Below are 16,877 nucleotides of genomic sequence, written 5' to 3'. Positions count from 1 at the left end.
TTAGTTTTGAAAATTTCGTGAAGATTCATCAAATGACGCCAAAGTTATTGGCAAATCAAAATCAGCTTTTTGATAGAAATCAGGTCCTAACTGTAACTACCTACTGGCAACAGCCAGTAGGAGAGATAATATATATTATATATATATATATATATATATATATATATATATATATATATATATATATATATATATATAAACACAGCACACACGAAAATCTTTGCGCTGGGTGCTTTTATTGTGCAGACCCCCCCCTCACGGCTTTGTCAATGTCACTTTATTTGTGCATACACGGAAGTATTTCAAATCGCAATACATCACATGTTAGTGTAAACATTAAAAACTGACTTATGAAGCATGGAGTATACAATACATGGCGGCCATCTTGTAGTATGTTATGTCTACAAAAGGGAATAAAGTGCAAACAAACAAAAGTGCAAAGGCTTTGTGCAATGTTTAAAAAAAGAACAACTTCATAATAGTCGACCTTTGGGTGAATTGCAATTATAGTGCAGATATAAATTATTAATTCTAAAATTTTATGTTTTTATTCATGCACCTGTCTTGCAACTTCTTACAAAATGTAATGGTATATTTTACCGTCACCCTGATGTCCTTCACAATTGTGCCCTGAATGGGCAATCACACTGTCAAGCCTGTTATGAGGGAGTTTTTGTTAAAAAAAAAGAAAAAAATATATATATGTATTTATATATTGGTATAAAAAATTGAATGGCATTGATGTTCCAAAGTGCGTGTGCTTAGTTAATTATTAGGGGTTAATGTCATCTCTAGAGTTTACTACTAACCTCAGTTACTTGCCTGCCCCAAATTATAAGATCGAACTGAGGATGCATAATTACAGCAAGGGCAGTTAACAGTTGTTCATGGCTGCCAAGTGTTGGGAAATTTGGCATGTTAGAATTGGCCCACTGTCACATTACCTAACACAGTTGTATTTCATAATACCTTTGCGGGACTGCAGATAAGATGCATGTAGATAACATATGATATGATCAGCAATCAAATGGACCAGCATAATTACTGGAAGGCAGTAAGTGAAACGATTCAGGATATTATTGGTGGCAAAGATCAAAGTTAATCCCTGCCTGGTGCTGTTTAGCATTACCCCTGAATGGCCACTAAGGGAATTATGGGTAAATTGCTAATGGTCTGCATGAATTCTTTTGGTTTGGGGTCAAATCTGTTAACTGGATAGAGAAGTCATTTTCTCACAACACCCGCCTGCTGCCAACTTTGTATTGTACACTTGTAGTGGGGGGGCTTAAATGTTGGAAGGTATGGGCACCAATCCAATCTTCGTGGAGGTTACAAAATGCTCAAACTAACTGAAGTGATTGTTGATTTTGCATTGAGAGGTAGTAAAAAACCTGCCTCCTTCGATACAAATTTTCCATCATTTGATTTTCTCCTGGCTAGAGTAATTCACGGTACAGGGGATCCTTAATAATGCTGCATCCATGAAACATTACAAAGGGCTCCTTTTGGTATTGGTGATGAATGTAAAGTTTTTTTTTAATTAAAGGCGGACCTGCTGGCCTTTAGTAGCTATACACCTGAGGGCAGAAGTGTACACAGTTCACCATAGTCAAGTGGTGCAGTGTAAACATCGCCCACCCTTTACACGTCACAATTAACAGATACATGACGTGAACATGCACTTAGCACACGTTTCTTGTGTGGTTTAATGAATTAAAGTAAGTGTTGCACTTGACATCTTTATTGAACAGTGCATTCACTTAAGGATTAGAGAAATTCACTCATATTATGTGTTTTACCCTAATTGATTGAGATATTATTTGAAGTCTTGAGAAATGAATAAACCATTTTTACTTAGTAGATCATTTACTTCCTATAAAGAAGAAATAGGACTTTCATAATGTGTCTCAATACCTTGAATAACATTTATTGATTAGCAAACTAAATAGAAACCTTCCTCATATATGCAGAATGTGATTTCACTTAAAATCTAAAAGAGTTAAGTAATGAGTGCATTAATATTTCATATATTGGATTCAAATGTAGTTTTTAGAACCTTGCGCGGAGACTGATGCAAAATTCCTCCATCCATACTTACAATTGATTAGATTAAAGATTAACTGAACGTTACATGTAATGTGAATCTAATGCACTGGTAACTATATTCATTTGTGTTTAAATGTGCACATGCCTATTGAACGTCCAGCGCCGAGGTAAAACTTTAATTGTCGTCCACAGGCTTGTATTTTGCCATGTTGAATAAATGTTTTCCATTTTCTGCTAACGTGACATTTCTTGCAGGTATTCACATGCATTGTTAGTTGTAGAATAGATACATTACTATACTAGCGATAGAGGAGAGAGCCTGAGAAGAAGACTTTGACGAAAGAACATGGGGAACTAGAGCGACAATTGAAAGGCCTATTCAGCAATGCTGCAAACAAACTTGTGCATGAGATCTTCCCATGTCCAGTGTGAGACTTTCCCCCGATTTTGCAGTCTACAACATGAGAAATGGACGTGAACAATGGACCCCTGATGGAACGTGCAAAAGGGGGAGGGTTCGTGTTGTAAACTGTATACTTGTTTTACTCTATGATCTGTATTATTCTCTATGTCCCTTTCCTGAGTTCTAGAATTACCATGTTACTGTGGACTCTAGGTTCTGCCAGCACAGTTGGTTGACTGGTCGGCAGGCGCTGGGTCTTTCACTGCTGTGCTCATGAATAAACCCCTCTATTTACCTCAGATGGTCTATGGAGTTTATTTACAACAATTTGGCGACTTGTGCCTGCTGACTCCTAACTTCTTCCGCCTTCTGACACACGAAGACACCTTTGAGAAGTTTCCAGTCGGAGCACAGTATTGCAGTCGGACCTAGCAACAACGAACCCAGTGATGCTGCGGTAATCTCTACGAGTGAGATTCCTGACATCGGAGACCTTCTCGGCGAAATTCGGAGCTGTTTAAAGTTATTTCAAGAAGTTACACTCGGCTTACCTGTGAGTACCAACGTCTCTTAGCAACGACTTTGAATCTTCTCTCCATTCTCCTCCTGTACTCGAGCCTGCGAGCGTGACTCTGAGCGAGTGCCTGACGTATCAAAGACTTCTTGTGAGTCCCAAGCCTCGTTCTCAATTTCCGGCCATTTTCTGTGACGTATTCATCATCGGCTTGTATCTCAACTCACCCGGAAGTGAAAACGTGCGTGTCAAGCCTCATTTGTGTCCGGCGGCCATTTTAAGGAAACAATATCCACAGCTTACACTGAGTTTACCGACCTCCTCAGTTTCAAACGAGGGTCAGTTTCGCCGGTAAGAAATCATAATTCACCAACAAGAGAGGTATTTACCTTTAATTTTATTTGACAATTTTCAAAATGGCAACGGCACAAAATATAAATGTAACGCTCCCTCCACCCTTTTTAAATGAACCAGGAAATCCTCCTGTACAGTGGGAGTATTGGTTCATTATATTCGATAAATATTTGGAGGCAATTGATGGCCAAGAGTTTTCTTCAAAAAAAAAACGCCATTTTATTGAGTACACTTGGGAAGGAGGGACAAAGAATTTTTAGATTTTTACCAATTGCCCTACAGGCAAATGGTGAAGCAATTCCTGATCTCTATAAAGAAGCTATTTCCAGGTTGGAAGTTAAGTTTTCAAAGGAAGAGAATCTTGTGATGCATCGATATAAGTTTTATACACAAAAACAGAGATCTGAAGAGAGTATTGATGACTTTGTTACCCGTCTCAGGGAATTATCAATAAAGTGCAAGTTTGGAACTATGGCAGAAGAACTTATACGAGATCAACTAATAGTACAGTGTAGCAGTCGCAAAATTCAAGAAAGACTCTGGGCGGCCAAAAATCCTACACTCAAAGTTGCCATTGAACTTGCGCAAGTTATTGAGGAGTCAGAGAAATGCATCAGAGTCATTGAGAACTCCAAGAAAAAACAGTCAGATCAGGAAGTATCTATAGTTTCAGATAGAGATGGAGAATCTGATTCTCATTATTGTTCGGATGATTCTGTCGCGGTCATCAAGAATAAGTTGAAAACTTTTCCTAAGAAGACCTCTTCTCCGAGCAAATTTTGCAATAGATGTGGCAGTAATTCACATTCCTCGGAGGCCAGGTTTTGTTTTGCAGCGAACAAAGAGTGTTTGAAATGTGGAAAATTGGGACATTTTTCAAAAATGTGCAAAACAAAGAACAAACAGAAAGTTGCCGTGGTGGAATATTTCTCTTATGACTCTGTTGGAGAAAGGTTGTTAGTAGTTTGTGACTCAGATGTTGCTAATGTTAATGATCAAAGACTGAATAGACCTAAGGCTATGTTTATCATAGATGAGCGGGAAGTTTCGCTGATGGTTGACACTGGATCCCGTCACACTATCATTCCTCAGTCGACATTTAGAAAACTTTGGTCTAACAAACCTTTGCTCAAGAGTGACATATCTCCCAAAGGGTTTCAAGGAGAAACCATAGATATAGTTGGTTATTTTGAATCTAGCATTGTGTTCAAAAAGAGATCCACAATTGGAAAAATGTACGTGTCTCTTGATGGTCCACCCATTTTGGGGTGGATTCACCAATATGACCTGTATATTATCATAAACCCAAGGGCTCCTGAGCAAGTCATGGTTCTGGAGGATGATTCGGTTGATATGATTCTGAGTGAGTTTGATTCTGTATTCAGAAGTGAATTGGGCGAGCTGAAGGGCTATTCCCATATGATAAAGATGAAGGAGGGTTGTATACCCATCCAGCACAAGCTCAGGAGGGTTCCTCTCGCTATAAGGAATGAGGTGAAAGAGTTGTTGGAGGAAATGCTACAGAGTGGGGTCATTGAACCTGTGGAAGGATCACCATGGGTTTCTCCCGTAGTTATTTCTAAAAAATCAGATGGCAAGTTACGCTTCTGTGTTGACCTCAGGTCTGTGAATAAGTGTGTGGTTGCAGATGTTTTTCCCCTTCCAAACATTAATGAATTGGTGTCTACACTAGAGGGCGCAAAATACTTCTCTAAACTTGACCTTAAGAGCGCTTACCATCAGGTTAAACTACATGACACTTGCAAACATATCACCTCTTTCATCACCACGGAAGGTGTTTTTCAGTTCACACGCTTACCTTTTGGGTTAATCTCAGCGGCAAGTGTGTTTCAGCGTATAGTTCATGAGTTGTTTAAGGGGCTGAAAAAAAGTTATCTACTTCCAAGATGATATTCTTGTATTTGGTAGTTCTGTTGAGGAGCATAATAAAATACTCAGACAGGTATTACATAGGATTGGCGATGCTGGGCTTACATTACGTAAAGAGAAGTGTGTTTTTCTTGTCCAACAGATTGAGTATCTTGGCCATGAGATTTCTGTTGATGGCATTAAGCCTAAGAGGGATTTGCTGCTAGCTATAAGGTCAGCTCCTCGCCCAACTGATAAGGATCAGTTGAGGTCCTTTATGGGCCTTATAGAATACTATTCTAAATTTGTTAGCAACTTCTCGGAGAAAACTATTGAATTGAGGAGTTTACTCAAAAAAGGGTGCAAATTTATGTGGAGTACCAAACAAGAATCGGCTTTCAATTTGATTAAGGAGGAAATTTGCAAAGCTGGTGTCTTGGCCCCCTTTGACACTAGGCTTCCTACTATTCTCATGGTTGACGCGAGTGCGTTTGGTCTGGGTGCCATTCTAGTCCAGAAGCATGGTCTTCTTGAACGTCCTGTTGCGTTCGCCTCTAAAACGTTGTCTGATGCTGAGAAAAATTATAGTGTCATTGAGAAGGAGGCCTTAGCGGTTGTGTGGGGTGCACATTACTTTCGAACTTATCTTTGGGGAGTCAATTTTGTTATCAAAACGGATCACAAGCCTTTACTTAGGATTCTTGCTCCTGGTGGAGCTGTCAGAGGTTCTCCTAGGTTGGCCAGATTAGCTTCCAAATTACAAGATTTTCACTTCCAGGTAGAACATATTCAAGGTTGGAGAAATCTCCAAGCAGATTGTTTTTCTAAATTACCTTTGAAATCTACGGAGTCTGATGTTCAGCTTGATTTGCTGGATGAGTGTTGCTTGGGTGCAGGATGTCACTTCTTTTGGTGTTGGTTCTTTCTCACATCAGGATTGGGTTGATGCCATGGAAAGTGATGAGGTTCTCAAAGACGTGGTCAAATTACTCAAGGATGGTTCTAGAAGAGAGAGTTGTGTGCAAGTTTCTGTTCGTCCTTATGTCAAAATTTTGGACGAATTGTCTACGTGTGGGGAAGACATTATTTTGCGCAATGACAAATTTGTCCCGCCTTGTAGTCTCAGGCGCAAACATTTTGATATTGCCCATGAGGGGCATCTTGGCCAGACTTTGACCCAACAGAGACTCAAATCAAATTTTTGGTGGCCTAGTATGGATACGCAGATTGCTATGTGGGTTGAACAATGTGGTTTGTGCAAGGAGGGAGAAAAACGTATGAAAGTGGCTGTTGGCACTAGCATGGGTGAGATTGTTTGTCCTGGTGTGCCGTGGCATACCATATGCCTGGATTTCATTGGACCCATGTCTGAGCTTGGTCTGCATCAGCGGTTTGCCATCGTATGTGTTGATGTTTTCTCTAAATGGATAGTGGTCAAGTTTGTTAAAGATATCACCACTGAGACTACTATTCTGTTCCTCAAATCTTTGTTTCACTCTGAGGGTTTTCCCAGTATTATTGTTACCGACAATGGGACCCAATTAGTCTCACAAAAAATGCAATCTTTTCTTTCCCATTCTGGTGTGTCCCATCATCGTACTTCACTCTATAATCCTCAGGGAAACGGATTGTGTGAGAGGATCAATAGGTTGGTGAAGGGAACAATTCAATTGGCTGTCTCTGGTGGATGCAGTGTGTCTGATCTTGTTCAAGAGATGGTGTGTGCACATCGTACGACTGTTCATGGAAATTCCACGAAATCTCCATTTGAGATTTTGCGTGGAAGGCCTCCTGGCACAAAACTTGTTCCTTCTTGGTTCAAGCAACTTTTGAGTAGTGGTGGTCTTACTAATTCAAAGCTTGCTGTGTCTTCTCCCACTGGGGGTAGTAGGATTTCAAAAGGGGATTTGGTCAAAGTCAAACCGGGGAGGTGTGCTAAAGGACTGTCGAAATTTCGAGGGCCTTTTTCTGTTAAAAAAGTGTTTCCCAATTATGTCCTACTTGAAAATGGAGAAAAATTGAATTTGAGGCGGGTTGCTGTTTATCAGAAATGTGGGCAAACTTATTTTCAACCTGTTTGATGTCTCTGTTCCTGTTTCTCACAATTCTTGTTCTGTTTCTTCCAAGGAAGGGGGTAGTAGTGGGTACATGTTTTTATCCCAAGAGTGTCTTTCTTCTTCTTCTTCGGACAGGTTTTGCTTCGGGGGTGGTGATGCATCGGATTCTGGCTCCTCTGCTATTCGACGCACCACCATTGATTCATCTCCTTCCCTTCCTCCTCCCTTTTCCACTCCTAGAGTTTCAAGGTACCGTAAACCACCTACTTATCTGAATGATTATCTTTGCAATTGATGTGTCTTCTTTTCCTTTTTGTTGTTTGGTTTATAAAGTAAGGAGATGTGTTGTAAACTGTATACTTGTTTTACTCTATGATCTGTATTATTCTCTATGTCCCTTTCCTGAGTTCTAGAATTACCATGTTACTGTGGACTCTAGGTTCTGCCAGGACAGTTGGTTGACTGGTCGGCAGGCGCTGGGTCTTTCACTGCTGTGCTCGTGAATAAACCCCTCTATTTACCTCAGATGGTCTATGGAGTTTATTTACAACAGTTCGCTAGAGGACTTTGTGTGTTATAATTTAGTGTTCATCCAGTTCGAGATTGAGATGCCCTTTTGATTTTTGAAGATGCAGCCCTGAGAGCCTTTCATGTTACCTTACCACAGAATCCCTAGACTTCGAGAGGTTTAGACCTCTATGCCTACTTTGAATCTTGCTGAGTGTGGCCTAGGCTAACATTTGTTCTCTGACCCACACATAGAAGACTCTTGACCGAGCTTCTGAAATGCTGACACCTTCCCTACTTATTTTCCCTTGCTCGACTTCAATTTCCTTTATGGAAATTTAGATTTTTTTTACCGAACCTTCCTTGAGCAAGAACACTATCATAGGTAGTCTAAATTCATTCATGCATAGACAAAACTTGAGACTCTTCTCTGAGCATCAAATATGATTTTCAATCTTTTGTTTTGCTGTGACTGAATTGCTTGTCTGCCTTGTATTAGTCCGCCATAATATGTTCCGCATGCTAGCACTGCATGTGGCTATTTTGTATTTCTATAGCATGGTTTTAAGAGTCCTGTATCTGAAATTGATTTTTAATTTGTTATAAACCTTCTTAACATGAGCTACTGATTCCTGGTCCTCATTGTGTAGCCAAATGGGCTGCACTGTTAATTGAATTTGGTTGATGCCTATGTTAACTCCCATCACTTCTCAGTCGGACAAAAAGGTTCATCGGAGGACCAATGGTAAGCAAGTGGGTCCAGAAAATGCTGTATCACAAACACAGCGCCACAATGTCATGCAGCCACTTTTCCAATGTCAGCAACCTTTAAGTCTGCAGAGTGCACCAGACATACACAAACACATCACCATGCAGGCCAAGTCAAGCTCTGTGGTGTGCGCCAGAAACAAAAAAGAAATTTCCAAACAAGAATCCATTTTTATTTATACATTTTTACAAAACAAAAAGAGCATTTAAAAATATTGTAAAACTAAGGCAGTTCTGTGGCAGCCCTCGGCCTAGGCACATGGACACCACCTCTGGCCTTCATGCCCAAGAGGAGCACAAGGTGTCCTGCTATGTGTAATAAGTTAAATTTCTGATGCAGTCATGGGGGCTCCTCCTGACCTTGCGCTGAGACGGATGCAAAATTCCTCCATCCATCCAATCAAGGAGGCAGTGGCCATGCTGAACTCCGGGCTCCGCGAGGCATATGGCAGTAAGTCACCTTCACAACTCCAATTTTACAATTCCTAGTAAAGGAAGCACAAGAGCAGTCATTTTATTGGGATACAGATGGGTTAGCCTATAATTTGAGCTTGAGTCTACTTGCTACATAGGATTAAGATGCCTTGCTTGGGATGGTGTCTGATACAGAAGCCTCAGCCACACACTCCCGGTCTCACAGTACACTAAGCACATGTTCCAGCTTCACCTCTGAGCTCAACATTTCCCTTGACCTCATCTGTACACCGAATGCATCAACCAACCTTAGATCTTTCAGCATCTCTCCAGTTTTTACCCAGACGTACATTGTAGCTTGGTCAGCATGAGGGGATATTGTTTTGTGCATAGGCGACATAAGTCGGCTGAAGCTGGGTCAGACTCTTGTCACCAACCCTAGAAGGCTTACATTTTGCAGCTGTTGCCTTGTCTGAAACGCCCAGAGAATCTTTGACGTCATCCTCTGGATTTTAAAGGGTGCTGTCACCTATTAGGTGGCTTCATGCTATGCACAGTCACATATCTCCGTGAGAAAGAGGGCGGAGTTACAGGAACATTATTCAGAGGTTGCGTTTGTGAAGGGGTTGGTTTAGTTAAGGTGGGGAGAGACTTGTTGACTATGAGTGTGCTTGACAAGCAATTAACAGAACAGCTAACGTGCATGATGCCGAACAAAACACCACACACCACCATAAGCCCACATTACACTGTAAGAAGGTATTTTTTCAGACTGCATTATGTATACAAACACAATGTACCCCGTCCCAGACTTTCCTTTTTTAAATGTAGATTTTTCAAGCTTGGTGAAGGTGCAATTTAACAAAGAAAATGAGATGAATATTATTTGCAATTTCCCTTTTATTACTGTTCCTCAGTAGTATCAAGAATACAATTTACAGTGAGCTAAGTAAAGGCAACCAAAGTGTAGAGAGCACCATTTTGCTCCTTGCAGTAAGATACAAGAACACTTACTATTGTTTCATAGGCTTGAAATTATATATTTTCCTTTAATCTTAGTGTCCTTATGATATTTCATGCTTCCTGTGGTCATTGAGAGTTACTTTTTCCAAGTTCCTGTTTTGATTTGGGACTTTGCGGATTCTGTTCTATTCATTTTTTGACCCTAAATGCAGCCATTGTCTTTGGAACATACTTTCCCCGCATAGGACTGGCAGCACATATCCATCACTAAGGTAATGACATACTTCTTCTGTGGCCCCGCGTCAGTCGTCGGCGCCAGGATGACGTCGCCGGAGTACTTAGACGCCGCCCTCGTGCGCTGACGTCAGTTCCTATATACAGCTTCTCCGTGCCAGAAACGCAGAGCCATGATAAAAACCAACACTGGTGCCATGAAAACTAGGGCCCTGAAAGGGGATGACCTTATCCCTAGATATCGGTTCGCTGAAAGGGGAGGATGGGTGGGGCGTTAAGGAATCTAATACTAACTACTGTTTCTTACAGATATATCGTTACCGAAGGTAAGTAACTTGTGCATCTGAAAGAAACAGGTTAGTATTAGATTCCTTACCTTAGAATAGATACCCCAGCAATACCAACCCCGGTGGTGGGTCTGCGAACCAATGATCACACCAGAAAGTCCTGGAGAACGGAACGGCCGAAAAAGCCATCTCTCCAGACTTGGCTGTCCAGGCAGTAGTGTCTTGCGAACGTGTGCAGCGAGGCCCACGTAGCTGCCTGACAGATGTCCTGCAAGGGGACTCCCCGACCCAGGGTAGTAGTAGCCGCCGTGGCCAGAGTGGAATGGGCACGTAGCCCCACAAGAGGCCCTTTTTTAGCCAGAGAGTAACAAGCCTTGATGCACAAGACGACCCATTGAGAAATGGTCTGTTTGTGTACAGCCCGTCCCTTCTTAGCGCCCACGTAACCAACAAAGAGTTGGTCATCCACCCGGAACTGGGGTGTGCGATCCAGATAATGAGAGCGCACGTTTTGGGTCCAGACGGTGTAGCCTGTCTTCCGCTTTCGAGGGATGCGGAAAGAAGGTGGGCAAGGTGATGGACTGCCCGATGTGGAAGGCTGTGACTACCTTGGGCAGGAAAGAGGGTCGCGTCCGCAACACAACTTTGCCCGGATGGACAGAAAGGAAGGGAGGTTGAGAAGAAAGCGCCTGGAGCTCACTCACTCTCCTGGCAGAGGTGATGGCAACCAGGAATGCAGTCTTAAGAGTAAGGAGACGAAGAGGACAGTTATGAAGTGGCTCGAAGGGAGCGCACATCAGATAAGTCAGAACAAGGTTCAAGTCCCACTGAGGCATGACGAAAGGAACAGGAGGAAACATATGAGTGATGCCCTTCAAAAACCTATTTCTAACTGGGGACATGAACAAAGACGGCTGATCAGGGAGCCTTAAGAAGGCGGAAATGGCAGAGAGGTAGCCCTTTAGAGTGCCCAGAGCAGAGCCCTGCTGGGGAAGAGAAAGTAGAAAGAGGAGAACCTCTGAAAGAGGGGCGGAAAGGGGATCCACAGCCTTTGCTGTGCACCATGCCACACATTTGTTCCACCTGCAGGCATATACCGATTTTGTGGAGGGACACCTGGCTGCCAGAAGCACATTACAGACTTCAGGAGGCAAGTCAAATGGCCTCAACTGCCGCCGCTCAATCTCCACGCGTGTAAGTGGAGACTGGGCAGGTTCGGGTGGAGGACTGTCCCCTGCTGCTGCGACAGAAGGTCCTCCTGAAGAGACAGACTAATAGGGGGATCGATTGACATGCTGAGTAGCTCGGGATACCAGTATCTTTGTGCCCAGTCCGGAGCCACAAGGATGACTTGGGCCCGGTTGCGCCTGATCTTCTTCAGCACTCTGGGCAGAAGTGGTATAGGTGGAAAGGCGTGCAACAGACCGCAACTCCACTCGCGACGAAAAGCGTCTCCGAGCGAGTGCCGCCTTGGAAATTCCAATGCGCAGAACTGATGACATTGCGCGTTCTCTTCTGTGGCGAATAGATCTAACCAAGGCTCTCCCCACTGCTGAAAGAGGCCTTGCGCCACGTCCAAGTTCAGATGCCATTCATGATCCATCATGCACCGACGGCTGAGTTAGTCCGCCCTGGCGTTCAGGGAACCTGCCAGGTGTTGAACCACCAGGGTCACGCCCTGATGTTCCAGCCACTGCCAGAGGCGCAGAGCCTCCTGGCAAAGGGTACACGACCCCACCCCGCCCTGTTTGTTGCAGTAGCACATGGTGGTGGTGGTGTCCGTGAACACCTGCACTACACTCCTCCGGACAGAGGGGAGGAATGCCTTCAGTGCAAGCCGGATCGCCCGCAGCTCCAGAATGTTTATGTGGAGCCGGGACTCCGCCGGAGACCAGAGGCCTCGGATCTCCGCCTCTCCCATGTGGCCCCCCAGCCCTGGAGGGACGCGTTCGCCACAACTATGTGCTCCGGGTGGGGTAGGGAGCGGGATCTGCAACTGACCCAATCGCGGTCCGTGAGCCACCACTGCAACTATCTTGCATTGCCCTCCGAGATCAGGACATGGTCGGACAAGTTGCCCTGATGCTGGGCCCACTGAAACTTTAGGTCCCACTGCAGAGCCTGCATCCGCCACCTGGAGTGATGCACCAGAAGGATGCAGGAGGCCATCAGCTCCAGAAGCCGCTGAGTCAACCTGACCGAGACTCGGGATAAAGGCTGAGAGATCGGAATCAGAGCCTGAATATCGCGAACCCGCTGTTGCGACCACCGCCATCACTTTCGTGAACAAGCGTGGGGTGCTGGTAAGGCCAAAGGGGAGCATGGTAAACTGAAAGTGCTCGTGGCCTACCGTAAACCGCAGGTAGCGCCAGTGGGCCGGCAGGAAGGGGATGTGGAAATAGGCATCCTGCAAGTCCAACGCTACCATCCAGTCTCACGGGTCTAGGGCAGCTAAGACCTGAGCCAGAGGCAGCATCTTGAACTTCTCCTTCCAGAGGAAGCCGTTGACGTTCCGGAGGTCCAAGATAGGGCGTAGGCCCCCTTTGCCCTTTTTGGGAACCAGAAAGTAGTGGGAGTAACAACCACACCCTACTTCTGGCCCAGGAACGTGCTCGATGGCCCCCTTGGCCAAGAGGGCTGTAACTTCCTCTTGCAGAAGTTGCAAGTGATCCCACCACACGCGGTGGTACTGCGGTGGCATGGCTGGAGGGGTCGCCTCGAAGGGGAGGGAGTAGCCCCTTCGGACGATTTGCAGCACCCACCTGTCCGATGTGATGGAGCGCCAGTGGAGGAGGTGATGGCGAACCCTGCCCCCCCCCCCCACTCGCGTCAAATGGGCCGGAAAGCTCTGACTAGGAAGGCTTTGAGGCGGATGCTGCGGGGGTGGATGTGGACTGGCCGCGCCGTTGTCCCCCTGTTACCGCTGTGACGGTAACCACGTCCGCCACCGCGCTGAATATTAGTCTGCGGCCCGTGGCTGGCAGGACGTGTGGGAGCACCCCTTCGTGGCCACGAAAGGAGCGCTGGGCAGAATATTGCTGGTGCGGGGCCGACAGGCCTAAGGACATGTCCGTAGCCCTGGAGTCCTTAAAGCGTTCCAGCGCATGATCTACCTTGCCACCGAAGATGTGGCTGCCATCGAACGGCATGTCCATAAGGGTGTTTTGGACATCGGCCGAAAAGTTGGCGGACCTCAGCCAGGCGTGGCGGCGAACCACCACAGACGTGGAAATTGCTCTTCCTAGCGAGTCCGTGGTATCCAGTCTACATCTGATAGAGTACCGCGCTGCGTCCCGTCCCTCTGCAAGGGCTTGAGCGAGTTTCGCCCGGGCTCCCTCCGGGCACTCAGGCAGAAGAGCCATGTCGCCTCTTCGTCTTCTTGTGCCTCTTATCGGAGGACTTGTAGCCCGACGGGTGGTGTTGATTCGCCAAGCTGTGATGACTCCGGCCCCGCGACCGGTCCCTCAACCTCCTTCCAGACCGGGACCTCGAGCGGCACAGGGCTGAATGCCGGAGCTCGAGGCGCTTACGGGACCGCTCCCGCCTAGCCTTCGACGTCAATGCCCGACAGTCGGGGCACGACTTGTCATCGTGGTCGGGCCCCAGGCAATGTAGGCACCAGCGGTGGGGGTCGGTAACTGACATCAGTCGGTTGCAGTCGGCACAGGGCTTGAACCCGGGCATCCCTACCGGCACCGATGGAGTCACACGACTCGAAACGGATCGAAAAAGGATCGAAAAAGCTTAGTCAAAAAGTGACTAACGGGTACCACTTTCTCCGGACCGGCGCGGTAAAAAGAAGAACTGACGTCAGCGCGCGAGGGCGGCGTCTAAGTACTCCGGCGACTTCATCCCGGCGCCAACGACGGACGTGGAGCCACAGACGACGCCTACCGACGTGCAGGGGTACTGCTACGCAAAATTTTCCAGATCCAGTCTGACGCCTGGGGATATTCTAAGGTAAGGAATCTAATACTAACCTGTTTCTTAGAGATTCACATTTTTCCTCTGCTTGGCGAAAACATAGAAATCAAACAAACAATTATTAAATCAGGAGGCAGAGAATCAACTTCAGAGAGGAGAAGCCTCATAAGAAGTTGGTCATTTTTCCCTTCAAGTGCCACTCATGACTGCAGTGAGAATATGGTAGGGGAGAATCTCAAAGACCATGACCTCAATGACCAAGAGCTGGTTGGCACATCCATGAAAAATGCTACTTACCCAGTATGCATCTGTTCTTGGCATATAGAGCTGTAGAGTAATTTGCTTTTGCATAGATCGCCATCTAGTGTTTAGTTCGGATGTTGGCACTTTGATTTTCTTCGTAGAAGTCTTTCCAGTCACGAGGTAGGTGACTCCTCATTTCGGTGTTAGTGCGCATGGGCATCGACTCCATTGTAAGATTGTTTTCCCGCAGAGGGTGATGATGGAGTTAGTAAGAGTAGTAAGAAGGAGATGTCCATGATTGCATGTATCTAAGTAAGATGTTACTGCAACAGGTAGCGGGCACGCGCATATGACTCTACAGCTCTAAATTGCCAAGAACAGATGCATACTGGGTAAGTAGCATTTTCCGTTCCAAGCATAGGAGCTGTAGATCATATGCTTTTGCACAGACTACATAGCAGTTATCTGCCAAAGGGGTGGCTAACCTGTAGTTATTGCAGTAGTCTGAAATAGTGTATGTAAAACTGCTGTGCTGCAAATACACCCACAAAGTAATGTGTGAATGTGTGAGGTGTAGACCATGTTGCAGATTTGCATATATCATCTATGGGTATATTTCCTAGGAATGCCATAGAAACCCCCAGTTTGCGTGTAGAGTGTGCTCTAGGGGGAACTGTTAATGTTGGTTTAGCCTTTGCTTAGCATATTTCAATGCACTGGACTATCCACACTGCAATACCAGATTTTGATATAGGATTGCCTCTGTGTGGTGGAGCAAAAGCTACAAAAAGCAGATTTGTGTTACGGAAATGTTTTGTCCTTTCAATGTAATAAAGCAATGCTCTTTTCACATCAAATGGGTGTAGTGCACGTTCTGCTACTGAATCTGGATGAGGGAAGAACACAGGCAACTCAACAGATTGATTGATATGAAAAGCAAAAATGACTTTGGGAATGAATTTAGGATTGGTCCGTAGAACTACTTTGTGCTGATGCATTTGTAAAAAAGGTTCTTCTATAGTTAATGCCTGAAGTTCACCAACTCTTCCTAGTGATGTAATAGCCACTAGGAAAGCAACTTTCCATGTCGGAAATTGCAGTTCACATCTGTGCAATGGCTCAAAGGATGGACCCATTAGTCTGGTGAGAACAATGTTGAGATTCCACACTGGAGCAAATGGATGTTTCGGGGGAATAACTCTTGAGTCCCTCCATAAACAATTTAATGACAGTCACTCTAAAAAGAGATAGTTGTTGTCTATTTTGGAGATATCCGGCTGTAGCAGCTAGATGTAAACGTATGGACGTGTATGCTAAATTGGAACGTTGTGGATGTAACATATAGAATATAATGTTTTGGACAGAAGCATCAAGCGGGTTGATGTGGTTATTATGGTAAATTACAAACCGCTTCCACTTTTCTGCATAGCAGGCTCTTGTGGTAGAACGTCTAGCTTCCGTGATAATATTCATACAGTCAGGCAATAAATTAAGATAGACAAACTCTAGGACTTCAGGTGCCAGATCGAGGTGACTGGTCTGGGTGTCTTATCTCTCCATGGCTCTGTGTGAGGAGATTGGGTGTAAGACGTAGTTTTTAATAAGGAACTACCGAGAGTTCCAATAGTGTTGTGAACCATGGTTGACGTGCCCATGTGGGAGCAACTAGGATTAGTGTCACGGATGCTTGTTTGAGTTTCCGAACCACTAATGGAAGGAGCGGGAGAGGCAGAAAAGCGTAAGCAAATATCCCTGACCAGTTAATCCATAGTGCATTGCCTTTGGCCTTTGGACAATGGGTGTGGATACCCGGACGCGAACTTTGGGCATTTTGCGTTTAGATGAGTGGCGAACAGGTCTATGTCTCGGAAGCCCTACATTCAAAAGAATGGGAAGAGAACTTGCGGATGTAGTTCCCGTTTGCGATTTTGCTGTGTCTGACGACTTAGCAGATCTGCCATCTGATTGTCTATTCCTGGGAGGTGTTCTGCTAGATGTCCGGTACTAGGTGGGTCAGTTGGAGGGAGTGTCATCCCCCTCCCCCATTTTATGTATGTAGTACATGGCTGTCATGGTGTCCAGACGAATTAGTACAGTCTTGCATACTAGTTGATCTTGAAATGCCTTTCTAGAGGATTTATATGAAGCTGTTTTTGTTGGGAGCTCCACATGCCTTGAATTGTGTGGGTTTGGCGATGCGCTCCCCAACCTGTCAGTGATGCTTCTGCTGTTAGTATTATCTGTGGAACCCGGTCATTGAAGGGCCGCCCTTTCAAAAGGTTTTGTGTGTTCCA

The 16,877-nt window shown here is 45.1% G+C and overlaps 1 protein-coding gene across 3 annotated transcripts in view; it reads right to left on the bottom strand.

Moving 5' to 3' along the window:
- Window positions 1-8,669: 8,669 nt before the first annotated feature.
- Window positions 8,670-16,877, bottom strand: part of LOC144754495 (tyrosine-protein phosphatase non-receptor type 11-like) — a 376,140-nt gene continuing 367,932 nt past the window's right edge. For all 3 annotated transcript variants that reach the window (XM_078642364.1, XM_078642361.1, XM_078642363.1), the window contains exon 16: window positions 8,670-9,003. The gene's annotated coding sequence lies outside the window, so the exon portion shown is untranslated. The remainder of the gene's footprint in view (window positions 9,004-16,877) is intronic.

Source organism: Lissotriton helveticus, chromosome 5_1, assembly GCF_964261635.1.
Source record: "Lissotriton helveticus chromosome 5_1, aLisHel1.1, whole genome shotgun sequence".
Lineage (NCBI taxonomy): Eukaryota > Metazoa > Chordata > Amphibia > Caudata > Salamandridae > Lissotriton > Lissotriton helveticus.
Note: the sequence above shows the minus strand (reverse complement) of the source record. Positions and strands in the feature narration are given on the sequence as shown.